At 37.0% G+C, this 12,419-nt stretch overlaps 1 pseudogene across 4 annotated transcripts; it reads left to right on the forward strand.

Moving 5' to 3' along the window:
• Positions 1-446: 446 nt before the first annotated feature.
• LOC107645729 (F-box/kelch-repeat protein At3g61590 pseudogene) lies at positions 447-3,198 on the forward strand (annotated as a pseudogene). 4 transcript variants are annotated; one of them, XR_015886221.1, is made up of 2 exons: positions 447-1,216; positions 1,743-3,198. The product of XR_015886221.1 is annotated as an F-box/kelch-repeat protein At3g61590 pseudogene, transcript variant X2 (transcript). The 4 variants fall into 4 exon arrangements; XR_015886220.1 differs by having other exon boundaries at positions 447-1,206; XR_015886222.1 differs by having other exon boundaries at positions 447-805.
• The last annotated feature ends 9,221 nt before the right edge of the window (positions 3,199-12,419 follow it).

The raw sequence follows: 12,419 nt of genomic DNA on the forward strand, positions 1-12,419 counted from the left end.
TTTATTTGAAATAAGTTTTACCAAATTTTGGGATCTGAAAATCAAGTTATGATCTGTTAAAGTTGGTTAAATATAGGTTGGACACAGAAGACATCCGTGTCGAGTCAATGTCGATGAATATCGTATTCGAAATATGTCTAACATACATAAACTCAATAAAGTGTCTATGTTTCTTAGGTTATGTATTTAAATTATTTTTTATTAATAAATAATAATAATATTTATTATTTGCTAAAAAAATATTAATATAAAATAATGTCTATTATAAAAAAAATGTATTTGTAGAAAGAGATTGATTTGCTTTGACACGTGTGTAAATAAAGAAATAAATTAAAGGGTTGGTATTATTGTCGCCCAATATAATTCATAATGAATGACACCTCAACACTCTTCACGCGCCAACACGCGCTTCTCCTACAAAAAGGCAATTGCTAATAGAAAAAACCGCCTTCTCACTTCACTGCACCTTACTGTTACCCGCCTGTCGTTTCTCTCTCTCTCTCTCTTTCTCTTTCGTTGTTGTTGTTGATGGGTTGCTTTACTCGGCCTTCCTCATCAGACAAACCAAATCTAGAGTTACCCATTTCTCTGTTCTTCCATTTCAAGCAAGGGCAACGCAATACTCGTATCCTTTTTTCCATTTCCTTTTCTCCGTAAACTTCAATGCTTGTATTCTGAGCTACTCTTCTCTCTCTTTCTCTCCCACACCCCGATTCTCTTGTTCCCTAAATCATTCCGCCGAGGTTCTCTCTTCCCCTCCTATGAGACACGTGGCTCTTTGATCCTTTCAATTCAAACAAGTTAGGTAGGTATCTTCTCTCTTTTCATCTTTTCAGTTTTCACAATGTTTTTGACTTGTTGCGCCATCTATGCCCCTCGTTGATCTGTTTCTGCTGATTAGTTTTCTTTTCTCAGGACCTTTGGGGCGTTAGATCTTTCTTTGATTGATGCTTCGCCCTTTGATTTTTCTTCTCCTCATATTAGTTTCCTTTTTCTTTTAGCACACCAATCCCTTCCCAAAGCTTGATAGTAAAAGGTTTGTGGGAACTTGTTTATATTTATGAGCAAAAGAGACACTGTAGGACTTTAGAACAAAAAGCTGGTTTGGAAAAGGTGATGCCTTTGGCACATTTTCTCTATCAGATGAAATGCCTGTGACCAATAAGGAGCAAATCAACATGTCACAATGCTTGTTCTGTATCTGAGGTGCTTGAAGGTTTTCTTTTTTTTTTTTTTTTCCTTCTTCATTGCTTGGAAATGCCGTTGTTTTTGTCTATTTGATATAATTTTGTCCATTTATGAATCGTAATTATTTTAGTTTGATATCAAATGTCATAGAAAATCTAAAAGGGTGAATTATCTATTATGTATGTTTGCAGCATAATCTACTGTTGGGATGAGCTGAATATAATAGCATATATTTGGTACCAAGAGTTTCATGTTCTGTGTTGTGTGGTTCTATTTACTGTTTTGATTTGCTTAACGTGGCAACCTGCAACTAGTGTTTGTGGTTTGCAACTAACATGAATGTGTCATGCAGATGTTTAGAAATTGCTTTTAGTTTGAACGAAAAATCCTAATTCTTTGTTCTGTATTACCTCTTTTAATTTGAACATAGGATATTATATCTGAATCATCTAGTCTAGACTATCTAGTAAAAGATGATAAAATCTAGAGGATCTTTCTTATTTGATGTTAAGATGTTTAAATAATAAGTTTTTTTCCCCGAACACACCCATTAGGTCTTTCATTTGAACTTCTATGGCTGGAGAAACTTCATGGATCAGTCACTATGATGATGACACAGGAAGGGATATTGGGGAGTTTGGCTCATCTTTAGAGCCTGGTGAAGATGGTGACAAACAAACAAGTGTTGTCTCTGTGGATCTTATTTTGCCGGATGACTTGTTGGAGCGGATCCTAGCCTACCTTCCTGTTGCAAGCATTTTCAGAGCTGGTTCTGTATGTAAAAGATGGCATGATATTGTCACTTCAAAGAGGTTTTTATGGAACCTTTCTCATGTTCTACATCAAAAACCTTGGTACTTCATGTTTACAAGCTCTGATGAACCAATCGGTCATGCATATGATCCCATCCTACGGAAATGGTATGGCATTGAACTTCCCTGCATTGGCACTTCAAATTGGTTCATTGCTTCATCATGTGGTATGGTTTGCTTCATGGACAATGACAGCCGAAGTGAATTGTGTGTATGCAACCCTATTACCAAAAGGTTCAAGAAGCTGGAGGACCCTCCGGGTTTAAAATTTTCTGATTACAGTGCACTAGCAATCTCAGTTAGTAGGGAATCTCAGTGTTATACAGTGGCAATTGTAAAATCCAAGCAAGTCCCTGAGAACTTTTTCCAGTGGGATATCTCAATTCATATATACAATTCTGAAGAAGTGACTTGGATAACACCTTTCACCGAAGTTTTGTTAGGGTGGAGAGGTGGTGACGAGAGTGTAATATGTAATGGGGTGCTATACTTTTTGGTTTACTCAACAGGGGCAGGTCTACCTGCAAATCGCCATTCCCTAATTGGATATAACATCTCCAACCATTCTTCTCAAGGTAGCTTAACAAGGAACTTTATTCCAGTACCTTGTTCTCTGACATGTGGCCGTTTGATGAATCTAAAGGAAAAGCTTGTAATGGTGGGAGGTATTGGTAAACCAGATAGACCTGACATAATCAAAGGAATTGGAATCTGGGTTCTAAACGATAAGAAGTGGGAAGATATTGCACGAGTGCCTCACAAATTCTTCCAAGGCTTTGGAGAGCTTGATGACGTTTTTGCCAGCAGTGGCGCAGATGATCTCATATATATTCAAAGTTATGGATCTCCTGTGCTGCTTATATATGACATGAGCAATAAACAATGGAAATGGGCACAGAAGTGCCCTGTGATAAAAAGGTTCCCACTTCAGCTTTTCACAGGTTTTTCCTTTGAGCCTAGGCTTGAAATTGCTCCATAGCTTCTCCATACAATAATAATCAACAGCTGCTACTCGCACCTGATTTTAAGGCTTCTGCCCATTTTCTTCTATTGTTCTTTAGGACAAAATTTAATCTGATTTTGGTTCTTTAACAGTTCATACAAAATGTAAGTGCTGATAAAGATGCTTATTTGTGGATACTGGATACTATTAGTTGCATTTCAGAATACCACAGTTATATTTTTATTTTTCACCACATTTGTGTTCTCTCTCTACTTATGCAGTTGCTCTAATAAGAATAATAACATATTGCTTATATATAAGGATACTATGCTTTTGAGTGGACTTCACGGATCCTTTTTCCAGCATCTTTTAACAAACGTTAGGCTTTGACTTACTGATGAGCCAATGAAATTGTTATGCTAAGATTGCATTCTTTGTTTTGCATGTGTGATTTTGATTTTTCAGAGTCTGATATCTGAGATGTTTGTGTCGTCCGTACAACACTATTTTTAATTTTTTTGTTGTCAAAGTTTCAATAAAGGTTGGAAAAAATTATAACTACTCCGTGTAGGTTGGTGGAGAAGTGTGGTCCAGGGCTACTTTATTCTTTAACAAATGTAAAAGTGGGTTTTCCTTGGTGGAGATTGTGACAAATAAAGATTAAAATAAATAAACTTCATTTTCAACATTGAAATAAGTATATGAGGTAGCCAAGGAGGAGCAAGTGCAGAATATTCAAATGGCTTCTCTCACTTTGGATTGTGATGGGTGATGATGGAGTTGGAGTTGGACTTACCGACTGCTGGTGAAAGTAACTTTTCTTGGTCTTACCCCTGTGCATGTATATACAATTCATAAATATGTCACATCATATTAAAATTTCGAAATGCTCAAAGCTAAACTATTTTTTTGGTTATGGAAGGTGTGAATGTGTTGTGCCGGGTTATGGATCATAGAGGTGCTATACCAATATGTGGTAGGGCTGCACATGGATCGAATAATATCCGCATATCCACGGTAATTATCCGCATCCGATCCGAATTTTGCGGATATTATCCGATCCGCAGAGTCATCGGATCGGATCAGATCCGATCCACACTATGGTAGGATCGGATTGCGGATTTGGCAGTGATATCCGCGGATCCGATCCGCAAATCCATATATCCGCACATCTCAAATAAATAACATAGTTTAAGAAAGTAAACCCTAATGTAATATGAATTTTAGTGTGTTATTTTATGAATTTTATATCTTGTTTTTAATTTTTTATGTTGTACTTCAACTTAGAGTAATTAAACTTAAATATTGTGTTATTATTTTGTTTTTGTTATTCAAGAGAACTTTTATTGATAATATTTTAGAAGTAAATAGGCTTAAACAGGTGAAAAATAAATTTTCTGGATATTTTTTTTTTTGTAAAAACAGCCAAACAAAATCTTAAAATAGTTTTTTTGAATTATGCGGATATACCCGATATCCGATCCGCAAGTATGCGGATCGGATCCAGCCTGAAAAAATGCGGATATCGTATCCGATCCGATCCGATGAGTACAGTGCGGATCGGATAGAATTTTAGGCTATATCCGATCCGATCCGATCCGTGTGCAGCCCTAATATGTGGGACAGCTTTTTCTCAGAGATGGTGTTAAAAAGTCGGACCATCCGATTTAATTGTTTTTAAAATTTTGTTAGCAAATCGGAGGGTCCGTTTTGTATGGAGAGGAGATCTGGACATTCACATAAAGCTTATCAGACCATGCAATTTGTGCATGCTTAGATTTTTTTTATGTGAATGAAATCGGAGGGTCCGTTTTGATTATTAATTATTTTTTAAATTAGGATCAACAACTCGCTGGGTCCGAATTGTGCATGAAACTTTTTTTTTAATTTTCGCAGAATGAAATCGGATGGTCCGTTTTCATTATTATATGTATATTTTGAATTAGGGTAAACAAGTCGCTTGGTCCGAGTTGTATGGGTATATATATAAATGCGAAGGTCCATAAATCGCATTCAGCCGACCAGATCCATTCTTCTTCATATTCTTCGAGTTCTCTTCTTCTTTCTCATGGTCCAGTGTGGATCTGGTTGTGTTGGAAAAAAGAAAGTTGATAGTGAAATTTCAGTTTCCGTTTATATGAGTGAGAGAAATGGATGATAGAGTTCTTTTGAAAGTGTATTATTTTGGTCAGATTTTGTAGCAGATGTCGGAAGGAGTAAAATTTGTTTGTGAAGATCCATTAGATGTTGTTATTCCCTTCACAATTTCATTTGAAGAGCTTAAAGGTGTGATTTGTGAGAAGATAGATTCTGGAATGTCTAGAAAAATATCATGTATTTTGTACAGATATCCCGTACCAGTATTTGGTGGATTTGTTCAATTTCAGACCAAATATATAACGGACGAAGCGAGCATGCAAGAGATGTTTTCAATGTATATTGAAAGTCGTGCTCAAATCGCGTTCATCGAGTTGTACATTGAATTCAAACAATCTGAGGCAGACCGAAATATTTTACGGGAAGACTACAATAGTGACAGTAAGGAAGAGTTCGAAAGCAATTACGAAGTTGTTGGTCCAGATGGAGATGAAGATCAAGGTGACGGCACTGTGGCTCCGAATGTGAAAAATGTGAAAAATGTGGCAAATGCACTCGCAAACGAAGTACCATTTGAGGAGCCATCTTTCATGCGAGTTTTGAATTTGGAAGCCATGCATGCTTCAAAGTTTCCGGATTATATGAATACAGGTACTCAATTAGTATTTGTAAAAGAGTTTATTTAGTCAAGTTTAAGATAAGAATATTTTGAGTTCTTTAGTATTTAGGAACTAGTATTTATGTAGTTATTTAGTTAATTAGGATTTATAAATAAGTATTTATTATAGTATTTAGGAAGTTATTTAGGCGATTGGTATTTATTTTTAGTTATTTAGTTAATTTGTATTTATTTAGTTATTTATTTAATTAGGGTTTATTAATGAGCATTTGTTATAGTATTTATTTTTAGTTATCTAGGCGATTAGTATTTATTTTTTGTTATTTAGTTAATTTGTATTAATTAACAGTATATATTAATGTGTTTGTGTTTTTATTTTATTGAGATTGAGATAACAACGTAATGTAAAGCTTATTTATATCATTATTGATGTTGTCAGTACTGATTTACTTTTAATTTTGCTCATTAAACAATCGTGTATTAAATACTTATGGTATGGCTGCCGTCCTGGCAGAAGTTTCTTTTGTCGCAGATGGTGAATTCGCCGTGGGGATGGAATTCAGTTCTAGGGAAGCTATTATTAAGGCGATGAAGGAGTATACCCTCCGAAGAAGTGTAGACTACCGTGTGTATAAGTCGGAGCCTTTGACATTTTATGCAAAGTGTACACAATACGGGTCAGGGTGTGATTGGCTTATCAGAGTTAGCATGATCAGCAGAAAGTACTGTTGGGTTATTAGGAGGTACAACGGCAATCACACTTGTACCAGAGCAACCATTTCTCAGGATCATTCGAAGCTAGATTCAAATACAATTGTAAAAGCCATAAAGCCGTTGGTTTAGGTTGACCCCTCGTTAAAGGTAAAATCAGTTATTGCTGAAGTGCAGTCAAAGTTCAACTACACCGTCAGTTATCAGAAAGCTTGGTTAGCTAAGCAAAAGTGAGTTGAAAAAATATTTGGAGGTTGGGAAGCATCCTACAAAGCGTTGCCCATATGGTTCGAGGCCATGTGTCATAAGGAGCCATCAGCTGTCGTACATTTTGAGACTATGCATGCATATCAAGGGGATGACTTGGTAAGTGATATCCGGGTATTGCATCGAGTCTTCTGGAGCTATTACCCCTGCATTAGAGCATTCAGACATTGTAAGCCAGTTGTCTAGGTGGACGGGACTCACTTGTACGGAAAGTATAAGGGTTGCTTGTTAGTGGCTGTTTCGCAGGATGGTAACAACAATATCGTCTCGATTGCATTTGCTATTGTCGAAGGAGAGACTTCTGATGCGTGGCACTTTTTTCTTAGTAACCTGCGTCAACATGTTGTGACTCGGGATGGTATGGGACTTATATTGGACCGACATGAGTCCATAAATGCAGCTGTGGAACGCAGTAACGGAGCTTAGTCACCTCCTAGAGCTTTCTACATGTTTTGCATCAGGCATATAGAGTCAAACTTTATGAGAAAATTCAAGGCACCGTACCTGCAAAAGCTTGTCGTCAATATAGGTAACATTAAGTACTTCAAAGTTCATTATTAACATAGCTGCGAACAATCTAAACATCGTGAAACTTATTTTTTGTCTGGTATCTGATATTGTGCAGGATATTCGAGGACGGTTCGCGAGTATAAAGTGCGTTATCAGCGTTTACGAGAGCGAGGCGAGGCGTACAATAACTGGTTAAACCGTATTCCCCGTGAACAGTATGCGTTGGCATTCGACGGTGGTTACCGATGGGGTCACATGACAACTAATCTAGTGGAATGCATCAACTCAGTCTTGAAGGGTGCACGCAATCTCCCCATCACTGAACTTGTGAAAGCAACATTCTACAGACTTAATGAGTTGTTCACACGGAAAAGAGTCGAGGCGGAGGCTCAGATTAATGCTGGCCATGTTTTTTCTGAGCATGTGACCTCCAAAATTCATGCAAATCAACTTGCATCAGGAAACATTCAGGTTAATTGTTTCAACAGACAAAATGAGGTCTTTGAAGTGCGTGAGATGCCAAGTGGAGTGGAGTATGCTGTTGACCTCCGTCGTCAACGATGTGACTGTGGTGAGTTCCAGGTGAATCGGATTCCTTGCCGACATGTGTTTTCATATTGTGCAAATCAACGACTAGATTGGCAGGTGTATGTGCATGACGTTTTTAAGATGGATCAAGTTAGACGCGTTTATCGGGCTAGGTTTAGGCCACTCGGGAATCCAACTACGTGGCCTTCTTACAATGGTCCTCGATTCGTACCAAATTCGTACCTGAGACGCGTTTCCAAAGGTCGCCCGAGGATGACGCGCTTCTTGAATGAGATGGACACACGCATGTTACATCGTCTGAGGCGATGTAGGCAATGTGGGGCTGAGGGACACAGTCGTAGTAGATGCCGTCAGGGAGGTGGTCCAGGTACTGACCATAATGCGCAGTAGTTTTATATGATATATGAAAAAATGTAACTTATGTACATGTACTTTATGATAATTGAAACATTGTAACCTATGTCAATGTACTTTATGATAATTGAATCATTGTAACCTACGTCCAAGTAAAGCATCACATGCAAAGTCATCATACATATAATTGTTAATGAAATTTAGGAAATTCAACTGAAACATACAATACTTAGTTAGTACTTAGGAAAGTTTAGAAATACATAAATAGTTAAAGTATACTTGACGAAAGATAACTGATACATAGAGAAAACTAAATACACCACAACTACTTTCTCTGTGTCCACTTTCCAATGTTCATCAGGTTCTTGCTTCTTCGCGGCTTTTTTGAACACAGATGGCGTGTATCGACCCGCGCTACAACGCGGTGGATCAATCCTAGGATTGTAGCCTTTGCCTGTCTCATCTGGAGGCGTTTTGTCACCTGTATATAATGCAATCAAACCAAGCAAGTATATAGTATAATCAACCTTAACCAACATACCATATATGAGTATAATATCATCAATTGACCAAACAAGTATATAATTTAATCAATCCTACGCAACAAACCATACAGTACTATGATAACATCAATTGACCAAAAAACTAAAGCAATATTGTACTTGCGTCATTACGGGATTCTTCATCCTGGTCCATGTCCTCATCTTCTTCCTCCTCCGTGTCCTCGTCTTCATCCTCCTCTTCTTCCTCATCATCTAGCTCATCCACTAAGTACTCATCAGTCTCATGCTCAGTTGTCTTAGCATTTTCTTCAATCAGAGTCATCGAAACACGGTGAGAGTTTTGACTATTAAGAACTCCTCGACCACCGTTACTCCGACTAGAATCACCAGATACAAACCCTCCAGAAGCACCCGAGTAAGTGAGAAATGGATACCTCGAATCAAACGAATGCCTACCCGCCATGAAGTTGGCCTGATGGCCATGTTGTGCTTGGCCGGCATCTGAGGCCTTGAACCCAAGCAACTGGCTAAAAGAACCTCCGTCGCCTGAGTCAAACTGTGGCGTACTCCAATGCTGCTGATGTATTGGGAACGACGTAGTAAACTGTGTCTGAGGTACATATTGGCTTGTGGAATGCCGTTGTTCTTCTGGCGGTGGAGGTGGAAGTAGAGGTGGAGGTGGAGATGGAGGCGGCGGTGACTGTGGCTCCTCCTCTTCGTTTTCATCATCCATAACCTGGTCACCCTCAACATTCTCTTGGACCACAAGATCAGACAAGTTCAAGTGATTGCCATACTTTGAACGGTACCAGTACATGTAAGTATCTAATGGATGCTGTGGAGCCATGGAAAGCTCAGTAAGAACGTGATTATACCTGTTTGTCCATTGCATCACCCAAAATGAATGAGTCATGGCTGTGGCCCAGTTCTGATTCTTAGGACCAGTCAAGACTTCTCCGTGTGCCCGGTCTAGATTCCGTTCCTGATGAGGAACTCCCTGAACGAAACCGAACTGTCGTCTAAACCTGTCGGTAGCATGCCATTCAATACATTCAAAAGATACCAATGGCACTGTTGCACTCCAAATCACCGAGTGTATGTAGATGTCTGCAGGAATTATGTCCGGATCAATCCGATCAACAGAATATGCAACCCACAAAAACTGGTAACAATAAACCAAACAGATGATCACAATCCACATAACTATATCACTAAACCTGAACCAAATACTACGTTAATGAAAACACACCTGGCCTTCCTGAAGATCATCCAGGGCCTTCCTAAAATGAGGAAGCTTAAGATATCTATAGACTCGATCTCCACGCTCCCAGTTACGTCACTTAATATGACTTATCTCATTAACACAATTGGATTCTAAATATGAAGATACAAGGTAAATGTAAGATAATGTTACCTGTTTGCAAGTGGAAAACTGCTGGGTTTCCTAGGAACCGGCGCTAGATATGGTAGGCGAATCCAAGCCCAACAGAGCAGAAGCGTTAGCGGACCATCGATTTCCTTACAGTCAAAACGTGATGCCCTGCATAACGCCCTGTACAGGTGTGCTAGGCATGCTGATTCCCAACTGTACTGTCCGATACTGGCAAAATCACTGAGCAGAGGCAGAAACTTCCAGTGGACAGATGTCCCAGACTTGTCTCCAAACAAGATCGTGCCGATCAACAGCATGATGTGGCACTTGACGTATACCTGTATAATATTTTCATCAGTCAACTGTAACTGTTCTTTTAAATCCCGTAGCCACGTCAGTTTTATGCCGCTTCCTCTACAATCCGACTTTCTCGGTGCGACCCCAAATTGATGCAGACACTCCGCCTCTAAGGCTTCAAAACTACTCAGAGTCATCCCTGTGACTGGAAGACCGTCGGTCAAAAGACCGAAGATCATAGCTACGTCTTCCAGTGTCACAGCACATTCACCAACCGGAAGGTGAAAGGTATGTGTGTCCGGGTGCCACCTTTCCACTAAAGCATTTACCAGTGCTTTCTGGCATTGAACTACTCCAATCTGGGCCGCATGGTAAAAACCAGTAGATCGTAAATGTTCCTCAACCCTTTCATCGTACCGATTCGGAGGGACATGGTAATCACATGTCAACATTCGTAGACTCTACAAAAGCATAGCAAAATCACGATTCAAATTTCACAACTATCATAAATAATTTAAAAATATCTAATTAAGAGATATAATTTTACTGATAATTCTAAAACCTCAACTAAAATAACATTTTTCTGTCAACATTATTCCAAAAAAATTAATCTAAACAAATTATACACCGAAATTATAACAGTACACTAATTAGTTATGATTACTAAAATTGTCACACAAAATTCTAAACAACTCATTTTTTACACCTAATCTATTATAATAGAAAAAATTCTCACCAACAATTAATTACATTTATGCACAAATATTTCTAACTATTATTTAAACATATAACCTTAAATTTTTAAAATTAATTATAACAGTTAACTACTTAACTCTAATTTCTAATATTATTATAAAAAATTGTAAACAAGTTATTTTAATATTGATCTAATTTCTAATATTATTACAAAAATATATATTCCTAACTTTCTAAATTTAATTATAACAGTTAACCACTTAACTATAATTTCTAATATTATTACAAAATATTTTAAACAACTATTTTTTTTATTTCTAATCTATTATATTACAAAAAAGTCTAACCAAGAATAACTTCATTTAAACATATATATATTTCTAACTATTATTTAAACATATATTCATATATTTCTATAATTAACTCTAACTAATTAATTATAACTACTAATATTACTCCAAAAAATTCTACAACGGTCTTCTTTACTAATACTGTATTACATTATAAATAAATTTTAGGTTTAATTATTCTGTTGGTCCCTATAGTTTCACCAAATTTTTAATTAGGTCCCTATACTTTTTTTCCTTTCAATTGGATCCCTACACTACTATAATTTTGTAATTAAGTCCTTCCTAGTGTAAAAAATATTAGAGTTAACTGAATATTTATTCGCAAATTGAAGGTATTTGTAATTAAAAACTTAATTAAATCTTTGACCGCATGCATTCTAGTAAAAATATTATGTTAATTTTAACATTTTTAACATGAAAAGGACGTAATTACAAAATTAAAAGTAGTGTAGGGACCCAATTGAATGGAAAAAAAGTATAGGGACCTAATTAAAAATTTGGTGAAACTATAAGGACCAACAGAGTAATTAAACCTAAATTTTAAACAATAATTAACTACATTTACACATTTTTAAACATTTATTTCTAAAATTCTATCAACAAAATTATATACTCAGCCATATATACATATCTATCTCAGTTCAACTTCTAACAACAATAAACTTAATTAAATTTCTAAAAATAATAATTAAATTCTGAAATATAAAAAAAATATAACAAAAATAAACTTGCATAATAAAAATAATTGAGATATTTTACAATGTGAAGTTCCGGACGATCAACATTTCTGAATTTTGATTTCTTGGACATTTTTATTTTTTTTAACTCAAAGGGATGAAGCAGCCGCAAGCTTTCATGGAGGAAGAAGATGGAGTTATTCAAGCAGGGTGGGGAAGGAAGTAAGGAAGGGAAAGTGAGGATACACATGCAAGGAGTCTGAGTTGTGGGGTTAAAGGGGCACCGTCGCTGAAGAGCCACTAGCGTGCGACACGTGGCTTGTGCTACCACAATTCGGAAGGTCTGTATTCCTCCAACAACTCGCATGGTTCGATTTGCACCTTGCTGACATCACACTCATGTAAAGCTCATCTCCTCTCCATAACGCCGTCCTACTCCAAATCCATCTCCATAATAAAATTAATTTGCGTAAA

The sequence above is a fragment of the Arachis ipaensis genome, chromosome B6 (assembly GCF_059453495.1).
Source record: "Arachis ipaensis isolate K30076 ecotype BB chromosome B6, ASM5945349v1, whole genome shotgun sequence".
In the NCBI taxonomy this organism is placed as follows: Eukaryota; Viridiplantae; Streptophyta; class Magnoliopsida; order Fabales; family Fabaceae; genus Arachis; species Arachis ipaensis.